Consider the following 25,744-nt stretch of genomic DNA (forward strand, 5'->3'; position numbering starts at 1 on the left):
TGGCTTCTTGGTGCCTGCCCCTGCAAGTCGGAGCGTCGTACCGGAGATGAGCAGCAGGACTGTCCCAGGAAGGTGCATGCGACCGGGATGGCGAGGGCTCCTGTATGCAGCGCTAGGTGACGTCCAGGCAGGGAATAGCAAATGGGCACATGGCAAGATAAACCACTGTGGGATCATGGGACATGTTGGTGGGCCACTGATGGACATAAGCTGAATAGCCAGGCAGACCACCCTCAGGACCTGGCTTGAGACTGAGCCAGGTGGCGGCTGACCTGCCTGGAGGCTGCAGCCCTTTGAGGATGACGCCGGATGACCGGAGACCCAGCGGCCCGTGCCTGTTGTATCCTGGCGCCGATCTGCACCCTAGCGCGCGGGAGCAGAACTCAGGATAAACTCACCCAAGCTCTGCCCTAGCGACGCGAACAGGGAGGAGGTTTAGGGTTTGGACGGGGGTGGGAAGTGATTTAACAGGAGAAATTCTAAGGGAAACAAGCCCCCAACGAGAGCGAGGCTGGGGAAGCGCCCTGCCCGGATGGCTCTGCAGCCTGGCCCAGACGAGGCAAAGCCCGGGGAGGGGAAGGGAGCCCATCACGTAGCACAGAGGTGCAGGCGGGAAGAAGTACGCAGCCGCACGTGCATCGCGGGCTTTAATAAAGAGAACCCAGCCGTGCCCCACCCAGGTGCTCTGAAGGGCCCAGAGCTCAATGATTTGATCTTAGCGAGACGTAGATTTAGTGGGGAGCTTTGGGCTCCTGCCACACCAGGGGCCCAGTTCTCCTCTCACCCGCAGCGGCGCCATCCCGCTGACTCCCACGGGCTCCGGAAGCGGGAAAGTGATCTTAGGCGCAAGGTGGTGGTGGGGGGAGCCCGGCGTGCAGGCCTGACGCTGGGCGTGGGGGAAGGGGCTGAAGACGGAGGAGAGCCGAGGTGTGTGTGGGGGGTGAGATTCAGAGCTAGAGTCTGAAGGCGCCTCGCAAGGCCCGGCCTGTGATTTTCTTTGGGATAGGGAAAGTGGGGCTAGCAGGGGTGGGGGGTGATGTGTCTGAGACCTCAGCCAGACTGCAAAGGGGGGGGGGAGCAAGGGGGAGGGCCATTATCAGCCAAATAATCAACCCCCAGCGTCCACAGGCACCACACAGTGGGGATAATCCCCAGGCAAAATGAGCTTTTAATGAGCTGGTAAGGAGCAAACCCAGATGACTCGTCAATGGACAATCAGGGCTGGTGAGAAACCCCACTGTCTGAGGAGCCCTGCTTGCCCAGGGACTGTTTAACCCGCGGGGGCTAAGCACAATGGGCCATCGCTTTCCAGCGGTTCATTGTTATTTGCCCCGCCATGCCCGGCAGGACAAGTCTAAGGAGGGGCTGGGGATGCAGATGTGAGCACAACTGGTCAGAGGCACTGGGCTCTTGCAGGCGTGGATGGAGCCTGGAAATAAAGAGGCAAAGGGCTCTGAAGCTCCTCTTGCTAGCGTCACGCCATCGCTTTCAAATGGTGTCACCCCAGGGCCAAGAGGCAGCAGCCGCAGATCAGGGCCCGGCTGCGCTAGGCGCTGCACAGACACAGCCTCGGGGAGTACGCAAGGCCAGCTAGTCTGGGTGCCCCCGCCCTGACTCTAACCACCCCAGACAGAGCAAGCGAGTAGCCTCCTCCTCTTGTATAGATGGGGAACCGCGTCACAGAGAGATGGAGCCACTTGCCCGGAACCACACTGGACCCGCGCCAGGAGCTGGAGTAAGATTTCAGAGATTCGTAGACGCTAAAGCCAGAAGGGCTCATTGTGATCATCTCGCCTGACCTCCTGTCTAGCCCAGGCCAGAGAGTCTCCCCCAGAAGCCGGACTAGAGAGCTTGCCTTGTAGAAAGAGATCGAATCTCCTTTTAAAGACTGCACGTAGGGGGCGCGTCTGCCCCCCACCTCCCCTGGTGAGCCGTTCCCATGTTTCATTACCCTCAGTGCTAGGAAACAGCATGTTCATTTCAAGGCTGAATTCAGCTAACTTCAACTCCCCGCCATTGGATCGTGTTCTGCCTTTGTCTGCAAAACGGCGAAGCCCCTGCTCTCAGCTTCCTTTTCCATGTGTACGTACCTAGGACGCTATTATTTATATGATAGGAGCCCCTGGAGATCCCAGCTGAGACCAGGGCCTCCTTGTCCTGTACATCCGCATAGCGAGAGGTAGCCTCTGCCTGGTAGATCTTACAATCTAATAGACAAAGAGTGTGCGTGGGGGGAGGAATAGAAGTACAGCCCTGTGCCTGCCTAAAATAAAAGGAAACTGTTCCCGTTAACAAGCCTGGGAAAGAGAGAATGGCAGAAAGAATGTAGCTAGATAGCTCAATAGATAGACAGCCATCATCTCATCTTCCTTCACATCGCTCCTGGGCACTCTCCTCTCCTGGGATGCCTATAAAACCCTGGACAGCAAGGAGCTGTGCTGTGACCGGCTGCGTCTCATGCTCTTCATAACGATCTCCCTGTTTTCTTGGTCTCCTCCCGTCAGTCTGTGTCCACCGGGTGTCTCTCATCCTATCCTTAGATGGGAAGCTCTTTGGGGTCTTTTGGTTCTGTATTTGTACAGCACCTTGTACAGTGGGGCCCTGACCCCTGATGGGGGCCCTTTAACGCTGCTGCTACATCAAATAAAACATAATCGATCAATAGACAGAAAGGTGGATTCCCTACCCCCACAGAAGATGGGCCTGATTTGCAGGGTACTTTACACTGGCCTGGTAGGCAAAAGAGGCATTAATGTTAGTAGAAATTAGATAGACTTAATTCAGAAGAACCTGATTAGGATGCTATAGTTTAAAAAAAAATGCTTGAAAAAGGGGGAAAATGTGGAGTTCTGGTTCCACGACCGATCTCACTCTGACTCCATATTTCCCACCAGGGTCTGTGAGTGTGTTTGACTCAGTGTGTGCATATGTGTGTGTGTGTGATACTGGGTGTACAAGTGCATGTCTGAGCATCTGGGGATGTGTACATGTCTCTGCACAGAGGTGTGCATACTACTGTCTTTATAGGCGTGTGTGTGTTACTATTTGTATGACAGCTGGGTGTGGGTGTGTCTGTGTCGATTGTACTGTTTGGATATGTGTGTATTTTGTTGTCCATCTGTATTACGCTGGGAAGGGGTGTGTGCCTGTATTACTGTTTGAATAGGGATGTGCATGTGTCTATGTTACTGTCCATTTTTCCACCGCTGGGGCTGGCGGGGCGGGGTGTGAATACACCCTACATGGTCCTCTGTATTTGTGCTCTTAATGCAAACTACCCTTTGCCAGACTCCCGCCTGATACCCACACAGCCCCCTGCCCCCAACCCCACTACTCCAGTCCTGATCCCCTGCTGAGCTACCACCTTCCTGGCCTGCAGCCCCCTCTGCTCCCCCAGCCCTGGCTCTCACTGAAAAAAAGATTGCTACTCGCACCAAATTCTGCAGGGGTTTTGGATGGGGCAAAAAGGGAACATTCAGGCTGAGATCCAACAAGGTCTTGGGTCAGAATCCAAAGCCCCTGGTTCTGGAACAGAAAAGCGCTCCCCTCCGCCCAGCCCTGTGGCCCCACAGCGCCGAGGGATATTGTGAAGTGCTCACCTTGGCACGTGATGTCACTCGCGTGACCCCTCCGCTGATAATCAACTGAACAGTGGTGGTGGGCGGTGGGAATCAAGACCCAACTTTGTGTTTGACAGCGATGGAAACGAATGGGCTGGGATTGCGCTGAGCCGGCTGGGAAAGGGAGAGGGGAGTTGAGAACTTCCACCTGGAAATGAAGAACCCAGCTGGCCCTGACATTCCGGCATCCGCCTGACTCCAGCAAGTCTGCCCTGCCATCTGGAACACGTATCAAAGACAGCAGAGGCTCCCGCCAGAATGTCGCCCTCCGAGGGGGTCTGTGCCAGGCTCCGCTTGCGAACGGTCTCCCCCACCCACATACCCTGACCCTGCCGGAATAGCCCCTCCCCGCCTCATCAGAGCGGCTTCCCCCTTTCGCCCCCACAGCCGAACCGTCCCAGAGCTGCAGCCTCGCTTGGGTTGGAAGAACGCCTTGGAGCTGGGAATATGGGGAGGCCGTTGCACTCATGCCAAGGCCCCCAGAGGGATTGTGTGTGGAGGGGCCACCGCGTTGCCAGCCCTGACGCTGCTGGGAGCCCCCGCCACAGTCTGGGCCCCAGTGCAGCTCCCCCATGCATGGCTCCATCACCTACAAAAATCTCTGTTGAATAAATGAACATGTGGGGGTTGGCGCAAAGATGGGGACACGTGCGGTTAACTCTGGTTTTATTTCCTGAGCAGAGCAGTGTCAATCTCAAAGCACTTTAAAAGGAAGTCACTATCATTAGCCCTGTTTTACCAATGGGGAAACTGAGGCACAGAGTAGGGAAGTGACTTGCCCTAGGTCTCATGGGGAACTGAGAACAAAAGCCAGGTCCCCCGAGTCACTATCTAGTGCTCTATCCACTAGGCCATGAGAATACACAGAACAGCAACTGGCTGCAGTGTTTGTATCAGCCATGTGCTGGGGCTGTATCAGCTCTTCGCCCGCTGATATTCCCTGGAGCAGATAACTGCATTCCCCTCGCCTGCATGTCCCTCCATTTTACTGTTCGCTACAGGTCAATATTCTAGCAAATGAGGCAGGAATTTTCACAGAAGCAGCAAATTTGAAGCAACTAGTAGAGAACATCTGCGGAGAGTAGGTTTTTTTTTTTTTTTTTAGCCTCGTAAATCACAGAAATCATAGAAATGTAGGGCAGCAAGGGACCTCAAGGGGCCATCTCGTCCATGAGAGCATTTGCACTGGAAACCCAATCCTAAGAATTATGCTCATCCATTCCCAGGACAGAAATGATACCGTGAGGCCTCCATGTCTAAACAACACAACGGGAACACTGAGTGATTGCGAATGCGCCCCGGACTGGGAATCGCCATTACACTTTCTCCTAATTTCAAGGACGAGAGGCCACAGGATGAAACTGAAAGGCAGCGTATTTAAAAATGAGCCAGGAAAATGGTTTATTTGGTACACAGTGCACATGTAGCCTGGGGAACTCATTGCCACAAGGTCTTGCTGAAGCCAAGAATTTAGCAGGATTCACGAAAGGATCAGGCATTTCTATGGACAAATGGGAAAACCCAATTGCGTTTGATTGGATTGAAATGTATATGGGATAGGGGGCGAGTTATTATATTATTGTTATTTGTATTACAGGAATGGACCGGGACCCCATTGTGCAATGTGCTGTACACACAACATAGTCCATTATTGTCCACGCTGGGATTCTTGCTCCTTGCTTTGAAGCGGCTGGTCCTGGCCACTGGCCGAGTCAGGAGACTGGATTCAGTGGGCTACTGGCCTGACTCAGTGTCAAATGATCCCATTGTTCCTAGTGATTTTCCAAAAGTGCTTGGCAAATAATTTTGAGGGACAAACAAATTGTAAGGCTCCACAGACAGAAAAGGCCTCCAGCATGGAAATCGTTAGCTCGGATGTCTTCACTCAGCTCTACCCTACTTACCCCTGGAGGGTGTTTTCCTGGAGAAGGGAGGGAGGATAGTCTTGTGGTGATGCACGGGGCTAGGACTCAGGAGATGCCGGTTCAAAAATTTCCTTTGGGATTCCAGGCAAGTCACTGAATGTCTCTGTGCCAAGGTTCCCCATCTGTAAAAGGGGGATAATAATTGTGATTTGTTTGAATTGTGGTAGTCCCTAGGAGCGCTAGTCATGGCCCAGGACCCCAGTGTGCTAGGCGCTGTACAGACACAACAAAAAGACATTCCCTGCCTGCAAGAACTTCCACTCTAAAGTAATGCCTCTTGTCTATTGAAACTCTTCTGAGGCAGGGACTGTCTCTCCTTATGTGTCTGTGCAGCACCTGGCATAAAGGGGCCCTGATCTGGGTTGGGTATCTCAGCACTACAACGGTATTTTTCTTTCCCCTGCCCTCGAGGCATCAGCAGAGTGACCTATTTCCGTGCACCTGGGCAAGCAGCTAAAAGGTGTGTCATTCCCCAGGTGCTAGCTGAGCAGAGATTATTGACAGGGAAAGCACCGGAGCAGGAAAGGAATGGAGAAGTGCAACCTGGGCCAGCCCTGCAGCTGCTCTTCTCCTGGGCAAATGCCGAGATGCCAGTTGGCTTGTTTTAGTTCTTGATTTTTAACATCAGAACGGCCAGACTGGGTCAGACCAAAGGTCCATCCAGCCCAGTATCCTGTCTACCGACAGTGGCCCAGGCCAGGTGCCCCAGAGGGAATGAACAGAACAGGGAATCATCGAGTGATCCATCCCGTCGCCCACTCCCAGCTTCTGGCAAACAGAGACCAGGGACACCATCCCTGCCCATCCTGGCTAATAGCCATTGATAGACCTACCTTCCACGCACATATCTAGTTCTTTTTTGAACCCTGTTATAGTCTTGGCCTTCACAACACCCTCTGGCAAGGAGTTCCACAGGTTGACCGTGCGCTGTGTGTGTTAATTCCCCCTTTGGGTTATGCAGCCGGAGCCATCAGGAGTGAGGCCCTAGGAGAGATGGGGTGGGAAGGAGGCCAACAAAGGGAGTGGCAGAGAGGGACAGGGACTGAGAACACTGGGGCTCTGGGCTGGATTCATCCTGGCCCTCCCTGGTTCACTATAACAACAGCGGCTTGTGCAACACCCAACCACGCAGACCTTTCACCAGGGCATCAAGACGGAGAGACCAGGATGGCAGCTTCCACGGGCCGACTCGCTCCCTCTGTCTGGCAGGCACGCCAGGCTCAGAGCTTGATCCAACTTCCACTGGAGTCAGTGGAAAAACTCCCTGGAACTCAAGTTGGGCCCCTGGAGAACACACCTGTCCGGATGGGTACTACCATCACCTCGTGTGGGGCTCCTGTCAGAGGCTACAGGTCAACAGGGGTCAGGTGGGCAGTTCTGGGCCTGGGCAGCCCCCAACGTGCTGCGGGAAGTGGGGCTGAACATTCAGTCCATAACACGCTTCAATCTCAGTCAGCCCTGAGCCAACGAGGCACAAGCAGTGCCAGGCCCTCAAAAGTCATGAGATTTTACATGGCAAGTTCTGTTTCTTTGCCTTCTGGCACTGGAGCCATTTTCAAGCTTTTCTCTGTTACCGCAAAGACTAGAAGCTTACCTTGTTTGACAACGAGAGCACAGATTCTCACGGTTTCACGTGACTCCGGGAGCTGATGATTTAAGAAAAAGCCCCAGATACCACACGATCTGTGGTAAAATCATGGTACAAGGGGGTACTGCTGGGAAGTAGGAGAGGGAAAACTGAATGGTCCTGATCGCTTGTGGGTGGTCCCAGTGCACTTTTCACAGGAGCAAGAACCAGTGTTGCTAGCTTCACACCTTCAAAACTTATGAGTCAGGCCCCAAAAATATCACAAGATTGGCTTAAAAATCATATATAAATAAATGTCACATTTGGGGTTCTTTTTAATTTTCTCCTGGTTTTGAACCTTTAGGTTGCACGTGTTTCAAGCTTTTCTCTGCAACCAGGAGGGCTAGAAACTTGCTTTTTCTTGTCAATGAAAGCTGAGATGCTCAGACTTTCTCTGGAGTCCAGGAGCTGGGGCTTTCAAAAATATACTGAAAATTATGACTCATGATAAAACTAATGCAAGTTGGCAACACTGTTACCCAAAGCAGGTAGGCCTTATTCCACTCTGGTTAATTACATTCCGCTTCCAAAATTCCCCCCCCGGCACTTGGATTCTGCTTCACTTCCTGTCCTAAACTGTTGCATAGTATTACTCTGTGCTGATAAACAATGGCTGCTTTCCACCTCAGAGGTGGCTGCATTTCAGTAGTGGGTGAGGAGCTCCCTTCATATCCTTTAACCTACCTCACAGGGTTATGAGATGAAAGCTCTTGAAGTTTAATTAATTAATTAAGATATCCTCTCTCCTAGAACTGGAAGGGACCTTGCAAGGTCATCAAGTCCAGCCCCCTGCCTTCACTAGCAGGACCAAGTACTGATTTTGCCCCAGATCCCTAAGTGGCCCTCTCAAGGACTGAACTCACAACCCTGGATTTAGCAGGCCAATGCTCAAACCACTGAGCTATCCCTCCCCTTCCTTGGATCTAAGGGCTGAGTTGGGGCCTGGACTATGGGCTTAAATGGGAGTTCTGGGGGTTGTGCGGAGATGGATTTTACTCTGGGTGAGGCAATGTGTCAACAGCTCTCACGATTTTATCACAAGACTTGTGACATTTGGTTTTGGTTTGTTTCTTAAAGCCAGGCTGGGAGTCACGTGAGTAGGGGACAAGCTCAGTTTTCATTTATTGAAATTCAAAAAATGTTTTTTCCCAGCCCTTGTGGCTGCAGAGAAAAGCTTGAAAACACGACCCCAGTGCACCCTCAAGAGTGGACAGAAAGAACACCCAAGAAGATTTAAAAAAAAGAAATCTCATGATTTGTAAGACAATCTCATGATTTTTCAGGGCCTGAACACTTGGGGCTGGCGCTACTGAAATCAGTTCCCCCCACCCGCTACCCCCAAAAATCTCCACCCAGCAACTGAACGAGATTCAAATCATTTTCTGGCGCGTCTGATCGTCAAACCTCCCCCTCCCGCCCCTTTTGCTCTCTGGTGTTTTTGACTCTACCTCTAAAAACAAGCCGTGGATTTCACGCAGCTGCAGCCCCAGGTGTCTGGAGACAGAGAGAGAGCACGGGGCAGGAAATGGGGTTGCCAGTTTTCTCTCTCTCATCTTTTTAGTTGAGAAGGCAGCTTCACTTTCTAAAAGAGGCGCTGGCCACAGCTTGAGGTGAAAGATCAGGGAAGGGGTTTTTTTGGTGGGGGGAAGGAAAAGCAGTGTGTGTGGGGGTCCTCCCTCATTCTCCACCCCCCCCCCTTCACACCCCAAGCCTCAGAGCAGACCCCAAGGCAGCCTTGAGAATGGGGAGGGAGGGTCATTGCTGAAAAGGCCATGAGCTGAAGAATGCAGGGCCTCAGCATGGGATCATCTGTCCCTATGAATGAGCGTCACGCATGGCCCCACAGGCCTGCCTGCCCATGCCCCTGCCCCTATGTGCATCGGCCAATAAGTGTCCCAATCTTGCCCCTGCAGGGAGTGCATGCACCGGCCCTGAATGCGCCTGGAACTGCCCAGACTCCTGTGATCATGCACGTAGGCCTCCGAACAAGCCTGGGAACGGCCCTTTGCCTGGAACGCCCCGGTGCTGAGTGCGTGAGCTTGCCCCCGCGGGTTGTGGCTCTCCCTGCGACGTCGGCACGCCTGTGACTGCATTCGGGCGCCCACGCGTGGCGGCCTGCGCAGCTCCGTGGACGCGTGCAGCTGGGAGTGCCGGTGCAGGAGCGGGGCCCTGTGAACGTGGCTGTAGCTCTGGACAGGTCGTCCGAAATGCCCTCGTTTCTCTGGAGCCCCCACGTGACTCTGAGTCCGCTGATCCCTGGAGCCCTCTGCCAGTGCCAGCTGGAGGTGAGCAGGTCCCAAGCGGAGCCACAGCAGAGGCCAGGCCGCTCCCTGAGACTGGCACCGTCTGGTGCATGGGAAACAGAAGGGATTGGCGGCGAAGGATCTGGGAGGTGGGAACAGAGGGGACGTCTGCACTCCAAAGCACGGCAGTCAGGCTCAGAGCCCTGGGCAACTGACTTGGGTTCACGGGGATCATGCTACGTAGCTAAAAACAGCGTGTCAACGTTCCCGCTGTGGGGGAGCCCAGGCTCTGAGACCCACCCGCTCGCCGGGAGCCCAGTGGTGAAAGGCCACCGGACACCGGAGTGGAGCTGCCAAGGCGTGAGAAGAGATCCCAGTACATCTGTCGCATGGACTCTCTCCCGCTCTTGATCGCATGCCGAGGGATAATACGACGGTACATCTCCCTGGCCACGGCAGTGACAGGGCCCCGGCGCCGTAGGATCTGAGCGCCTCGTGCGCCCCATTGCTCCTGAGAAGATGGGCACTGCCCATATCCCCAGTTTACAGATGGGGAACTAAGGCACTGAGAAGCCAAGGGCCAGATTTTGAAAAGGTCTTTTGGAACCCATTGAATGGGAATTAGGCACCTCGCGACCTTTACAAATCAGGCCAAAAGGCGCTGGCTTATGGTCACGCAGGAAGTCTGTGTCAGAGCAGGGGACCGAGCCAGGACCCATCCTTCCAGAGCCAGGATCCCCGCTCACCCTGAAACATACGGGAGCTAAAGGGAGGCCGTCAGAACAAAGCAAGTCGGGGTGGTGGGGTGTGTGTGTGTGTGTGGGGGGGGAATCTCCTCATCCATGCCACCAGCTGCAAGAATGCAGGGGGAGCCCCCCTCCCTGCCTCTCAGTCCCTCCCCCCCCCCTGATCTGAAAGCTACCTTCCCCCCTTCCCCCCCCCCCCCCCCCCCCCCGGCTTTCTCTTTTTCTTGATTTTCATTTCTTTTTGCAGCCAAGTTCTGGCCCAGACCGGGCTGAAAAACTGCAGCAGTGTTTAAAGCACTAGGGGGAGTCCCCCCCCCCAAAACCATTTCCTAATAGAGATGCATCATCACTGCCCACACCTCTGCCACTAGCCGGGACGCTAGTGGTCTGGCCACAGCTCCAGGGATCACTCAGCGGGAACTTTCTTCCGTCACCCACTGCTGCATACCTAGGCTCCCCTCACCATGGTATCTGGGCACCTCACAAGCAGCGCAGAACCCTGCGGCAGGGTCAGGCTGATCCCCGTTTTCCACAGGGGAATTGAGGTCCAGCGAGACTGAGGGGCAAATATTCCAAAGAGCTCAGGGCCAGATTTTCAAAAGGACCCAGCGGCGACACTTACCGCCAGGTTTGCAAATGAGGCCAACACGCAGAGTGGTCAGCCCGTCGCAAAAGCCGGCCCTTCTTTAGCTGAACCAGTAGGAGCTGAACATCTGACCCTCTCTGAGGGTCACGCAGGGCGCCGGGATTTAAACCTGAGCCCCACACATCCATCCGGCCCCACGACTGCCATTCCCCATGCACCCCATCTCGCTGCACCCACTTCGCTTCCAGCTCCCCCCGCGCCCTGATGTCAGGCTTTGACTCAGGGCTTTGCTCTGGACTCAGAAGCTCTAACCAAAGCAAGCAGCTGCAGGGACTCTGCTTTCTGTGGCAAGGACTGTCTCTTATTATGTGTATGTACAGCGCCTAGCACAGCGAGGCCCCAATGCTCCTAGGGGTTCCCGTAATAGAAAGAATGAATAATCAGATCAGTGAAATAAAGAAATGCTGAATCTCTGGCTGCATTTGCTCAGCCCTAGAAACCCACCACCATCTCCTGCACATTGACTTCATCACAGAGCTATGGGGGGTGGGGGGGAGAGATGGTGACAGAGAGCAAGAGAACTGATGAATGAGGGAGATAATAAGAGGAGAGGGCTGGTGAATGACAGAGAGCGAGCGAGGGCGCTGGCGCGGAGGGGAGCGAAAGGAAGTGGTGAACTTTTAAAGTGTTTGAAATGACAATAGCGAGGTTGCGAGCTATATTAGCAAATCTGTATAAATAGCCACAGAGGTGGGGTGGAGCCAGGCTGATAAGCAGGGCTGGTGGGAGGGGCTCACTGCACCACAAACAGGTGTTTGGGGGGAAGGGAGGGTTCTTGAGCCTCACGGTCCAGAGACTTATCACTCCAAAATGGTCCTTCAGCCTGGGAGCGGGGCAGGAATAGCCTACTCCGGGCTGGTCTACACAGAAAACTGACATCGGCACAGCTGCGGGTGAAAAATCCACACCGTGGGGAGACAGTTATGCTGACCTCAGCCCTGGTGTAGACAGCGCTAGGCTGCGGAAAGAATCTTAGGCTACACCCTCTCGGGGAGGTGAATTAACTAGTCCCCTGTGGCGGTTGTGAGCGTCTACACTGAAGCACTGCAGCTGTGTCTCTAGAGGGATTTCAGGGTCGACATCCCCTCAGGGTGAGCTGCCAGGACACTGCAAGCCCCAGTGCCTGGGGGATATTCCCCATGCAAGCAAAGGGAGGTATGGGGGAGGGCTGGGCAGAGCTTCCCCAGCTGGCCAACATGCAGCGGACTCTGCACTGGGCTCCTGCACTCACCTGCCTGGGTGCTGGGGGGAAGAAAGGGGGACTTGTGCCCCCTTCCCTCGCAAAAGGAAGATAGTAACTCCCCTCACACTGCTCGCCAGTGACCCCAAAAGGCACTGGAGGGAACTGCACCCACCAGGTGGCTCAGATGCAAGGGGGTAAAACAAATAAATAAATGGAGAAGTGAGTCCTGGGAGAGGATCCCAGGCCAGGCTGGGTTTGAAAGGGACATTTCGTACCGGTCTCGTCCAGTTAGCGGGGCTGTGAGCCCGGTGCCTGGCACACAGGTGCTTTCTATTTCTAGCTGGATGCCCAGATGTGGCTCTTCCCTCAGGTTTCAGAGAGAGATTGAGAAATATGCAACCCGTTCACTGCTCTTTGCAGGTGTGAGCCCATGGCCTGCCAGGAGCCTGCTACCTTTAGCTAGCCAATGGGTCAGCCTGGGTCAGCGCTGGAGCAGCTGCTGAAAGGTCGCCCACTGAAACAGGAGGCTGGCACCTGCTGGGCGTGAGGCTGGCACAATGGGACCTTGTGTGTGAATCCCATTGCAGCCAGGGCCCCTCTTGCTCACCCTGCTTCGACACTAGCTGGGCCGGTGCTGGACCACTCCGGTGCGAGAGGAGAATCGGGCCCAGCGTCCCCAGAGAGCCTGGGATCAGCAGGAGTGAGGACTGCAGGATCGGGCCCTATGCAGTGCATGACACAGACATGGCCCACTCCTTTTGCTATATGAGCACCTCCCAAACATCACTGAATTTATCTTCACACCTCCTCTGTGAGGGAAGGGAAGATCACTACTCCAATTTACATAGGGGGAAACTGAGGCCCACAGAGATTTGGTTGAGACAGCAACTCACCCACAGGGAGTCTGGGACAGGGTAACAAACAGGACCCATGTCTGAGTGCCAGTCCAATGCCCGACCCATGAGACCAGCTCTTTTCTCACCTTGGAAACCTGTTATGATTTTCCTTGTGATAACACCGCTTGGTGCCTTCACTGACCCTTTCCTCTGACAATCTCAAAGCGCTTGACAAGCATTTATGCAGTAAGTCCCAGAGCACCGCTCCGAGGGGAGACTTGAACACAGAGCGGAGAAGCGACTTGCCCAGGTCAGGCAGCAAGTCAGTGGCGGAACCCCGCAGTTCTGCTTCCCACCGAATGCTTCAACCCTAAAACCAGTCTTCCCTCTGTTACCCTCATCAGCCCCTTACATTCAAGCCAAGGCTAGAGTGATGGTGGGAGGAGCCAGGGGCTTTGCCTGGGCGGGGCTAAGCACACTACAGTAACACCGCCTTCCTCTCAAAGAGAGGCTCAACCATCATCTATCTACAGTACTGATGTGGCCCCCGCCAGGGAGTACCTGAGCCCCTCCCACTCTAACATCTTTATCCCTGTGAAGTTGGGATGTACTACTATCCCCAGGTTAGAGGGGAAACTGAGGCCTGGAGAGGCTAAGGGATGTGCCCAGGGTCACACGGTGTTTGAAGCAGAGCGGAAACGGAACCTCGGTCCCCCGCAGCCCAAGCCAACCCTCGCACCACCGGACCAGCCAACTTCACTTCCGCAGGCAGTGAATTTAGCATTAGTGTAAGGTGCTGGACCAGCAACCCTATGGAGCAAAGTCCTGAATTTACTCCCAGGACAGGTACGGCGTCCACCACCCTTAGGGGAGCTTGGTCTCCAGCCACATCCACCTCTGGGCTGGGATCGGCAACACGGATTGAGGCCCATCGAGGGCCTAAGGAATGCCTAGCCCTTGAGGCCCTCAGCACTGGGGTGAATTCCCCCCCAGCGGGCTGTTTATGACCGTTCCTCTTCTAACCCTGGTCAGAAACACGCATCACTGCCTCAACTGTCACCGATCCAGAAAAACCAGGCGCCCAGTTATCCATGGTTATTGTATTCTCTTACAGTAAATGGAGTGTTCATTGGAATCTTAATTGCAAAGCCTCTTGGAAACCTGCCTGTTCCACTTTAACCAGACCTCTGCTGCCCCCTCTTCCAAGCCACGGCTGCTGCAAGTAATGGCACCACACACACACACACACACACACACACACACACACACACACAGACACACACAGAGGAGAATGCAGAGCCAAGGAACCAGCTTCACACAGACGCACAGACGGCTGCTGGTTTCTATGTAGTCACACACACAAACACACACAGACCTGTAGTGCTGGCGGGAGGAGGGCGGGGGGTTTCTGCTCAAGGGACCAGGAATCTGAGCCTTTTGAAGGCAAATCTTGCGAGGCGAGCGGCAGCAGATCTCACCCCCCATAGACACCCCTAGTGACTTTACTCCTGGTGATCCCCACCTGCTTTTTAGAGGTCGATCCAGTGTTTGCGCCGGCGAGGGGCTCAAATCAGCGTCCCCTTCGCTAACTGGGGCACCGAGCAAAAAGAACGCAGGTGCTGAGAGGGTAATGCCGGCAGCAGGGTCAAGGGATTAGAAGGAGGGAAGGGAAATGGAGCCTGGTGCTTTGACCCAGAGATGCCTGCTGGAGGCTCCAGGGCCTGCCCCATTAGCTCCGAGCCCAGCAGGGGTGCTGCCCCCTAGGGATCGCAGTGAATATGCCCCAATGGCACGTATGGGGCACCAGCAACACGGGCCCAGGTGGAGACCTGCCTTTTGTCAAGTCCAAAGGAAACGTGACGTCACACACAACACATGCTGACTCCAGTTTTCCCAGGGGGCTGCAGGCCTGGGACCTGCTCAGTCAACTCTTTCTGTTGCAAAAAGAACAGGAGGACTTGTGGCACCTTAGAGACGAACACATTTATTTGAGCCTAAGCTTTCGTGGGCTACAGCCCACTTCATCGGATGCATAGACTGGAACAGATATTGTAGCATATATATGGAGCCCACGAAAGCTTATGCTCAAGTAAATTTGTTCCTCTCTAAGGTGCCACAAATACTCCTGTTCTTTTTGCGGATACAGACTAACACGGCGGCTACGCTGAAACCCGTCTTTCTGTTGCATTAGCTTCCACCAGAACTTCTGATGCCTCCGAGCTGGGACGGAGGTAAATGGGTCAGAGAAAGCCACACAGGCAGTTCCGGATGGACCAAAGGCCCGGCTGAGCAAGGGGGTAATACTAAACCGCGCTCTGGCCTCTGACAGCACCTGAGGATCTCAAAGCACCTTATCACTGCTCTTCTTATGTGTATTAGCACAGCACCTAGGAGCCCAGCGATGGCCCAGCACCTCATGTGGCACCTGCCCCGAAGTGCATGATTTAATTAGCTAGCCCCACCGCCCTCTAGGGAAAGGTACAAATAGTTACCCCAGATCGACCGTTGCCCTGTCCACAGGCAAGCCCCGCAGAGTGTGAAGCGGGTGCAAAGACAGCCGCTCTGGGTTCCGACTGACCCACTTTGCCCCAGTGTCAATGACAACACGAGGCAGAAGAACACACTCTTCTGGGCTTGTCTACACTATGGGGACTGCCGGGGTATAACTCCGGCACCATGGCTCTGCCGGTGTAACGCACTAGTGTAGACGCAACCTACGCCGCCAGGAGGGGTTTTTCCGTCGCTGTAGAAACTCCTCCTCGCGTGACGGTAACTAGGTCACCAGACGTATTCTTCCATTGACCTAGCTGCATCTACACCGCGGGTTAGCTCGGCCACGCTAGGGCCCTCGGGTGTGGATTTTTCACACCCCGACTCAGTGGGGGTGGGGGAACGGAGCAGAGGGGCGCACGGCTGGTTCGAAGACAGGATTTCTGCAGAGAAAAACGCAAAAACCGCCCCATCCCCCATGCAGCATCCGCCCGCTCCCTCTTTTGCTGTGGCTGTGGGGATTGCACATGAGTTGCCCTGCGAAGCGCAGGGGCCTCCTGCAGCCTTCAGCGTTATCTGGTTATTTCTACCTCGGCACTTTTCTCTTCTGATTATAATTACCCGAGACCTTATCAGGGCTGCGCGGCCTGAAAGGCGAGCGGCGCCAGTTCTCCCCATCTGCTGGTGGCGTGATAAGGGGCTGTTTTGGGTACTTCTTTTTCTTCCCTGATTGCTTGTTTTTATGTTTGACAATGGGCCTCCCAGGGCCCGCGCTGTGCGGCGCTGATGCATTTCCTACCTTTACAGGTGCTTGCTGCTGGTGTGGCGTGTTCGGGGAATTCGAAGGGTGGGGGGGAAGGCAGGATTGTCAAACTTGGCATCTCAGCTTCCTTGAGCATAAGGACAGCACACAAATAGCAACGGGGCAAGCTTCCCCCACTTGTGTGCCTTAGCCTGACCTGGAAGGTAGCAGAAACTACGTCTACACTACAGAGCTATGTCAGCATAGATAGACACAGCAGCATACAGTTCAGGGCGACTGCACCTGTATTTCCTGTCCGTAGTCCCCCTTCCAGGGCACCTCTTCTAGGCCTTCGGCTCCTCAGCCGTCACCTCTCTTGAGCAGAGACTCACGTCTCTCTCCCTCCTGACTAGGTTTTTTCCAGGTTGCACAGTCATCAACCTACACTGCGATATCCCCAGCGAGCCAGACTGCCCAGACAAGCCGAGACACCGCGCTTTGCATTCTCACCAAAGGCCACACACAGTTGTAATTGCCAGCAGTCACAAGTTCCCCACAAAGCCCTTTCTAAGCAAGCACATTTATTCTTAAGGTGAAAGCATGACCGAGAAAACATATTAAAACCAAGAGAAGTTCTGACACGCGCACCAAGTGTCACCTGCCAGTCTTATGGGGCCCCACTAGGCCCAAGTCCTTCCAACCCTTCCCAGGGAGGATTCGGGCCCCTCTAGGACAGAAGGCCCTGTCTGGTTGCTGGATCAAAAAGACCGCATTTATCCCAAAGTCCCTTCTTTGTGTATTGGTATCCGGAGAATCCAGTTTGAATCAGTACATGCAGCCTGTCCAGGTGGTGGTACCTCTCTGGAGTGGTTACAACTTGAGTGAATTTGCCTAATCCCCCTCCTTCTTAGTTCATGGGGGCTCTTGGCAATCCTCCCCCCATGGAATTATATATGACCCCTGACCCCCAATGATAGATCAACTGAATACAGTGAGATCTCCCAAAGATATTGCAGGAAATTGCCCTGTCTGTCACAGCTGTGTCTACACTGAGGGTGTTGTCGGCACAGCTCTGTCGGTCAGGGGTGTGCAAAAATACACCTGGGATTCACTGATTTGGTGGCACAAGTGTGAGCTGCTTTGGAGGAAAGCGGTATCAAACCAAGCCTTCTCTCCAGACCCAATCAGACACACCCAAGGCATCCAGAGAAGCAGACATTTTTGGGCAAGTCCCTGACCCGAGCTACACAACGTGTCTGTCTCTACTCACCAAAGAACCCGGCTGGAATCAAAGAGGCCATGTAGAGATGGAAGGGCATGCAGCCAAGACCGCTTCCTGTAAGCCACTTAAGCCATCCTGAAATGCGAGATCGAAAAGGCGTCTCTAATGACACACAGGGCGATGGTAATTCCGCCTTGGCCATTCGTACCGTCTTCATCTGCCCACGTCCTTTCCATTCATGGGTATTTAAAAGTGCAGCGATCCAGCCAGCTGGGAGCGTGGAGACTCACAGCTTCACATGATGCCTTCCAAAGACGAGCCCGCATGCAGATTTCAGTGCCTGGAGCACCCTACGCCCCATCTGGTTACACGGCATTTGGACAGGAGGCCTCCGAGGAAAGCACACGCTGATGCCAGAAGTGGCGTCAGCGATTCAGCAGGCGATAGTCAGGAGAGGACAACGCCCCAGCCGGCTGCTAGGCGGCACGGTGCTGAGCAAGGTGACAGCAGCTCATGGTGCACAGAGACATTTCAAAGCGTGGCCAGCTTGCACTCGCTGCTGGGGCGCCTCCTTGGGGCTGGGGATTAGCTCTCTCTCGGTCTGGCAGCTGTTTCATAGAATCATAGACTATCAGGGTTGGAAGGGACCTCAGGAGGTATCTAGTCCAACCCCCTGCTCAAAGCAGGACCAACCTCCGCTAAATCATCCCAGCCAGGGCTTCGTTTCCCTGGGCGCCTTCCTACCTTATTTCTCCCTCTCCTGGCTCATCTCTGGATTTACCAGCCTAAGCTTCCTCTGCTCCCAGGGGCTACTTCACCCATCTCAGCTTCTCACTAGTCCCTAGTCCAGAGCCAGATCCCAGGACTTACACTTCCCCTAGAAATCCGCCTTGTCCCTAGCCAACTCCCCGTGTCTCTAGTCTAGGGAGTGTCTGGAGAACCCCTCCCTGTACCCTCCTCCTCGCAACTTCCTGGCTTGATACAAACCCCAGCCTGCCCTTGCCCAGCTGGGCTTCATCATCAATTAGACTTAATCAGACCCTGGCTCTCCCCCAGGGGCAGCCTACCAGGTTAATTGGCCCTTTTTAACCTGCTCAGGCCATGTGTGTGTGTGTGGGGGGGGGAGCACACCCCGTCACCCAGCTCTAGCAATTGTATCGCAAGTCTCATGCTACTTGGAGTTTCTCTTCAAGACCCAGCTCCTGGAGTCACGTGATTATGTGAGAATCACAGCTTCCAGTAAAAAAACAGAGCTTCTAACTTTGTGTTTTCAAGTTTTTCTCCACCAACACAAAACCCCCACAAGGCCACTACATTGTGACATTTATTAGCCTACAACACTCTCATGATTTCTAAGCCAAGGTCTTTTTTCTTTTTCTTTTGCAGCCTGACTCATCACTTTTGAATCGAATGCTTGGGGCCAGCAATCCTGGATTTACCCAACCATTTGGGGCAGGAGGCGAAGACGACTGCCACCAATTGACGTTTTAGCAGGAATTTTGGGTGGGCGGAAGATACGTTACTCAAAGGGGAAATTAGCACTGGGGTTAACAGCCTTACTACTGCAAAAGGCAGCGAGGGAGTTGGCCCGCTGCATGCAAGCCCGCCCGAGAGCCTGGGCGCTTACTGGGAGGCTAGTCCACATTGCAGCTTGGGCTGCCGTAGCATCACTGCTATTGGTGCTCGAGTCAGCTAGGGTAAAACTAGTCTGGGCTTGTCTGCACCTGCAGCCATCACACCCCTGACTGCAGTGTAGACACACCCTAAGACACGAGGGTTCTGGCTACACTTTTAAAACAGAAACCCTAGCCTCTGTCTACTGTGGCGGCCAAACCATTTTCAATTCCAGGAATCGATGCCTATTGCCTGCCATGGGTCATCTCCCAGCGTAGAGAAGGTTATCTGAGTCCTTGGTGGCTTTGTGAAGCCCAAGAGGCACATAACTAGATTCTGCTCTGAGTCACACAGGTGTAGGGCTGAGTGCCCGGAAGCCAACAGCAATCACCACCTGATGGGGTAAGACAGGTGCATGGCTGGTTTGCACTGCAGGCATGCGGGGGCTTGATGCTTTCAGTGGGTAGTTTGGGGGGGAGGGCTCCCCCGGCTTTTCCTGGAGAGGGTCGGTGGTTTGACTCCAGTCTGGAGCTGTTAGTTAGGACTATGCTGTTTGGGCATGTGCCCCCTGTGAAGATTCCCCTATGACTGGTAGCTGTAAGGGATCCAGAGCCCCTCCCCAGGCCTGAGGGGCAGATGTCACCTCCAAGAGCCCTGCTAGGGGGAGGGATGGGCTCTGTGCCTGGGGAGCACTGGCACGGCCATGCCTGGGGTTCACACTCCTGCCAGGCAAGGGCAGCACCAGCCTGCCAAAGACCCAAGGTCAGGATTTGGTCCATAGTGACTGAGGGGAGGGGGGATCCTAGGAAATCAGGCTCCTCGGTGGTTGCTAGTGGAATACGGAGCCACCGATCCACGCCCAGCAACAATGAACTGGGCGGACTCCGAGCAGCGTCTTCCTAGTAGACAGGTGTGAACGTTAAAAAAAGGAAAAAAACACATGGCATTAATGGGCCCCCTGGTTAGTTACTTTAGCACACAGTGGGGGTCTAGTGGAGGGGGCAGTGGGCTGGGCACCAGGAGACCAAGGTTTTATTCCCAGCTCTGCCAGGGGCTTTGGGCAACTCATTCCCTCTCCCACGGAAGCTCTTTGGGGCAGGGGCTGGCTCTCACTCCGTGTCTGTGCAGCACCTCGTGCACTGGGGCCCCGATCTCTCAGCACTGCTGGAATATAAATAATAATACGGAGAGGCCAAGGAGCAAAATGGGCCCCTAGTGTGACAAAGCTCCTGTAACAATGATCCTTTTGAGCCACTTGGCAGGGCAGCCCGGAAGCAGCTTGCCCCGGCATTGCCCACGCTTACTGCAATGTGGCAGCTCCTCTTTGGAGACAGGCCCCAGCGGCATCTTCTCGGCACCCGCCTGGCAGCATCTGGGTTCCTTTATCAGATTGGATCCCTGCACAGCTGGGGAGCAGAGCGTCTGTGAGCGAGCGCTGTCTGTCTCCACGCGCAGAGCTGGGGGGGTCGGTGGTGATGCAATACGCTGCAATGCTGGAGGAGAGCTGGGGAGGGGCTGAGGGCCGACAGCAGCTGAAATCACCAGGGGTAGGCCGATGGAGTCACAGCAAGGGACCGGGAGAATACAGCCCGGCTCCTCCCCAATGCCTTGTTCCAGTTGCAATAGCCGCACATGCCCTCTCAGTCCCAGAGAGTCATTGGGCAAAGGTTGCCTTATGTGGTGACCTGCACAGTGAATTGGCCCTGGCCTCATCTTCCAACACCCGACAGGGTGTAGCTGGGCACAAGGCTGGCCTGAGATACCCTCAACGCCACGGCCCGGCTGCAGCTCCCGCTGCTCCGTGCCCCACTGAGCGCCGGTGCCAGACAGCCTGCAGCAGCAGTGTTTGCATTGGAGGAGAACCCAGCCACCTCTCCATGGGCAGCCCCCCTCCGCCTGGGAAGGGGAGGGCAAAGGGACATACAGGCAGGAAGTGCATGGGGCACGACAACACAGCTCTCCCTTTGCTCCGGGCTGTAGGCTGGTACATTGCCCATCTCTCCCCTCGCAGGTGGGTACGATGTCCCATGGAAGCATGGCCTACTGGTTAAACCGGCGGGCTGGGAGTCAAGCGATTTGTGTCCTGCGCGTGACTCCCCCTGCAATCCTGGGGGAGTCCTGTCACCGCTCAGTGCCTCAGTTTCCCCAGCTGGAGGTGACAGTTATCTGCCCCAGGTGGGTTCTGGGAGGATGACTGTGTTAATGCCAGGGAAGACCAGGAGGGGAGGCCCACAAAGCCTTTCTGTAGAGCATTGTGCTCTGCTACTATGGCTCAAACGCCCCCCCGCCACACAGCTGAGGTTTTTCTTTTTTAAATGTACCCTAATTACCCCGAGGCCAGTGCAAAGGGGTGGAGCTGACACTGGAGAGTGAGGGTCACTTCCCCATAGCAGGTGTGGGTGGGAGAAGCTTCCCTCACCTGGACCCTATCATTCTGCCTCCCCGAATGAACCGGAGGGGAGAGGGCAGTCTGGGTGATCCCTGGAGGGCTGGGGGGCCCCCAAAGAGACCCCCCGTAGCCACCCCTCCACAAAAACGTAAGGAGGGGGAACGCTATGAAAGAACTGGGATCAGGGAATTACTGGGGCAAAGAATGCAAAAAACAGGCAGGGCCAGGGGGGCTGGAACAATTTGTAAATGGGGGAGCTGAGAGCCATTGCACCAAACTGCAAACCCTGGATATCCTGGCAACCAGTTCCAGCCCCTGTGGGCATGGGAGGTCATCGGAGAACAACCAGGGCCCGAGGGGGGAACACTGAGCAGAACCCTGCCCACCGGCCGCTGCGCCAAGCTAGAATCCAGCAATCGGTGGCTGTGCCGCCCGATGTGGGGGGACGCGGGACGTTGCCCACACTCGTTCCTTGGTCTCTGTGCTAATGGCGGGGCGCCAACGAGCACCCATCGGCGGTGGAATGTGCAACATCAACGCCCGTCCTCCGGCACCGATTTGAGCCGCCACCAGCCTCCTCCCCTCCGGGTCCCCAGATGGTCACAAGCCGGGGAAGTTGAACCTAGAGGCGAACCAACTCCATGCTCCTTCGGTTCTGCCCTGCCCTGAATGCCAATTTAAAGGGGCAGCGTCCCACACGGTCTCTGACGTGGGCATCAACTGGCCAAGCCCCGCGTGGGAGGAAGGCCCCGGCCGCTTGCTCAGACCGCGAGCGCGCCGAGGTGGGCCTCTGAGTTCGCGCCTGAGCTGCACCGGCTCGAGGGCAGGTCGCACGGAAACAAGAAGCGCGTCAGGAAAGGGGGGGCTGCCGCCGTGCCGGCTCCACACAGGACGTGAGTGGGCGTCAGCGAGGCGCTGCCGCTAGCCCAGCGCTCGCCAGAGCCCCGGCAGCTGCTTTCCTGGTAACTGTGGCAGCTGTGCGAGGGCACGTGGGGGGCCGGGGAGCGCCGGGGAGGGGAGGGGCGTGCGTGGGCGGGAGGGGAGGGTGTGGGTCGCGGCTGGTCCAGCGGCAGGTGAGTGGGAGTGGAGGAACGGGGCTCAGAGGAGCAAACAGGACGCCGCAGAGATCAGATTACTCACCTCCAGCTGCAAAGCGCAGCAGCTAATAAAAGACTGAAGCTTCCTGTTGTTCCCTCATTAACACCCTCCCCGCCCCCCCCCCCCCCCCCAATGTACAACGCCAGCTGCAGCAAGAGAGGCATGAGAGACAGACACACCGCCCAGGGACAGCGTGTGCTGAACAGGCCCGGCCTTCACGCCCACTTCCCCAAGCGGGGTCAAGGGGCATTGGCCGAGGACTCGGAGAGCCTGACACTAGAAAGCAGGGGGCCTGTGGTGCTCAGCCCAACGGGCACGCCCGGGACTGGCCCAGCAGTGCCTGCTGCACGCTGGTCGAGCTGCGCCGGGAGGCCTGCGACTCAGAAGGACCCAGCCGCATTGGTAGAGATCGAGCCGCGTGTGCCAGGCCTGGCCGTTGCGATTGGTCTATCATCTTCCTCCAGGCTTTAAACAGAACCCCCCCCACACGCCCCCAGCCACTCAAAGGGATCGGAGTTCCCGTTGCAGACTCAGATTAAAGCAAGAGTTTAAACCATGAAATTCTGGCTGCAGCACGAGCGGCAGCCCCGGGTCTCCCTGCAGCCCCAACGCCTGCCTCAACTCGCCCGGCCCGAGGCAGCTCCGGAGGTGCCTTCGATGGCTAGAATATGGTCACCGTGTCAAAGAGTTCCCCCCGCCCGCGACATAGCCAGGGCTGACGTGGCGGGGGGGGCCATTCCTCCAGAAACACAGTGCCTGGGTCACTTGGCCCCTGGGAACGTCCGGGTGTGGGAAGAGAGGCCAGGTCAAGGAGCCAGCCGCAGCTGCCTTGCCATCCTGGAGGGCTACGATCAAACAATACAGCTGTGGAGGGAGGATGGACAGGCAGTTTTCTAGGGAGCTTCCCTGTAAACCAGGGTCAAATACTAGCTCCATCTCCACCTCCCATGCAGCTGGCTGGGCTGGGAGGGCCGGGTCCATCAGCTTCCTGTGGCGTTCCCGGGACAGACACGACCACACCCTGAATCGAAGCACCCCACGGCTCCAGACTCAGTCCCAATGCTGGGCTCATTGGAGCCTCCCTCAGTCATTTGGCAACACCCAGAGCTTCCAACCCATTGCGCTAGGTACTGTACAGACACACACTCCCTGCCCCAGGTATCAGAGGGGTAGCCGTGTTAGTCTGAATCTGTAAAAAGCAACAGAGGGTCCTGTGGCACCTTTAAGACTAACAGAAGTATTGGGAGCATAAGCTTTCGTGGGTAAGAACCTCACTTCTTGCATCTGAAGAAGTTAGGTTCTTACCCACGAACGCTTATGCTCCCAATACTTCTGTTAGTCTTAAAGGTGCCACAGGACTCCCTGCCCCAAGGAGCTCACATGCCACCAACAAGACAGGCAGAGGGTGAAATACGGTGTACATCTAACAGTGTGGGTAGGTCACCACTCGTGGTTGTGGTGAATTCTCCTTTTACAATCCAGGCAAGGGTTAGCTGTGCCAGAAAAGACTGGCTGGTCCCTTAGTCTTTGAATCTATGGACCAGACAGAAGGAGGAGGTGACTTTTTCCAAGGTCAGAGAACAGACCCCAGACCTCCAGGCTTGGACCCCTTCCACTAGGCTACACTGTCTCTCTAAGCAGCCACCCACTGCTAGTTGCTCAGCTGCCCTCAGGGGAAAGTTTGGAGCCAGATCAGTGGGGCCCCTCCCTACACGCAGTAAAACAGCCCAGGTGCTCTACCCACCCCTTGAGAGAGCTACATGCCAGCAGATCTTCCCATCGCCCCTCCTGGCCGCAGGCTCTGACTCACCCTCCTCCCATCTCTCGTGCACCTGTCTCTCTCACACACACACATTTCCTGTTGTGAATCACCTGGAGTTTCCAACCAGCACGGGGCGTTTGAGCTTCTAACCTCAATTGACAGGCTGTTTTCCTGGGGCGGGCATGTGCTCTTTTCTTCTTCCATTTAAAGGACACCCGTCAGCAATTGTTCTGAACTGGTGGCTGGTGCAGAGACACAAGAGGAGAGAGAACCATCGGCTGTTGCCAATGGGGCAAGGACAAATTCGGAAGCCAAGGCAACCATGGAGTCTTTTTGAAATGACCCTTTACAGATTCTGAAAGGAACCGCCTGGTGCCAGACACCCGCTGCACTGACAGGGCAGATCGAGGATGGGCAGCTGCGCCCGTCAGCCATAAAGCAAGGGTGGCCCAAAGGCTAGGGCACAACGCAGGAGGCCTGGGGTGATGAATACAGTAAAGGCTTGGAGGTGTTCAGCTGCTTAGGGTAACAGGGGCCAGGCGCACTCACCCAGCTGGGCGTTCGGATGGCCTGTAGAATGGGGCTGGGGCGGGGGGGTTGGTACAATTGTGGTATCATAGAATCAAAGACTATCAGGGTTGGAAGAGACCTCAGGAGATCATCTAGTCCAACCCCCTGCTCAAAGCAGGACCAATCCCCAACTAAATCATCCCAGCCAGGGCTTTGTTAAGCCTGACCTTAAAAACCTCTAAGGATGGAGATTCCACCACCTCCCTAGGGAACCCATTCCAGAGCGTCACCACCCTCCTAGTGAAAAAGCTTTTCCTAATATCCAACCTAGACCTCCCCCACTGCAACTTGAGACCATTCCTCCTTGTTCTGTCATCTGCCACCACTGACAACAGTCTAGATCAGGGGTAGGCAACCTATGGCACGCGTGCCAAAGGCGGCATGCGAGCTGATTTTCAGTGGCACTCACACTGCCTGGATCCTGGCCATCGGTCGGGGGGGGGCGGGGCTCTGCATTTTAATTTAATTTTAAATGAAGCTTTTTAAACATTTTAAAAAACTTATTTACTTTACATACAACAATAGTTTAGTTATCTATTATAGACTTATAGAAAGAGACCTAAAAAACGTTAAAATGTATGACTGGCACGCAAAACCTTAAATCAGAGTGAATAAATGAAGACTCGGCACACCACTTCTGAAAGGTTGTCGACCCCTGGTCTAGATCCATCCTCTTTGGAACCCCCCTTCAGGTAGTTGAAGGCTGCTATCAAATCCCCCCTCACTATGGGGGAGAGGAGAGGCCAGGGAAAAGGGGGTTTTGTGATTAGGGACTGTTTCACTAGTCACTGGCCTCCTACCAGACACCCGCCCTGCTCTGCTCCACTACACGCCCAAACTCCATTTCCCCCAAGGGTTCAGGACCGGGGGCTACGCAGGGTCTCGCTGTTTCCGATGCCATCACGCCCCTCTCACCGACATCGGCGCTGCAGAAGCGTCGGTCAGTGGCCAGAGCACAGGAGGCCTGGAGTCTGCTCTACCACCAACTCATGGTGTGACCACGGGCCAGTCCCCTCCTGGCTGCGTGCTTC

The 25,744-nt window shown here is 55.2% G+C and overlaps 1 long non-coding RNA gene across 1 annotated transcript; it reads right to left on the bottom strand.

Annotated features, from left to right (window-relative positions):
* Window positions 1–1,105: 1,105 nt before the first annotated feature.
* On the bottom strand, window positions 1,106–17,392 carry LOC117868130. Its single transcript, XR_004643571.1, has 4 exons — window positions 17,329–17,392; window positions 5,525–5,667; window positions 3,600–3,734; window positions 1,106–2,568 (listed from the first exon to the last, which is right to left on the bottom strand). It is a non-coding gene; the product is annotated as an uncharacterized LOC117868130 (long non-coding RNA).
* Window positions 17,393–25,744: the final 8,352 nt, after the last annotated feature.

The sequence above is a fragment of the Trachemys scripta genome, chromosome 20 (genome assembly GCF_013100865.1).
Source record: "Trachemys scripta elegans isolate TJP31775 chromosome 20, CAS_Tse_1.0, whole genome shotgun sequence".
In the NCBI taxonomy this organism is placed as follows: Eukaryota; Metazoa; Chordata; order Testudines; family Emydidae; genus Trachemys; species Trachemys scripta.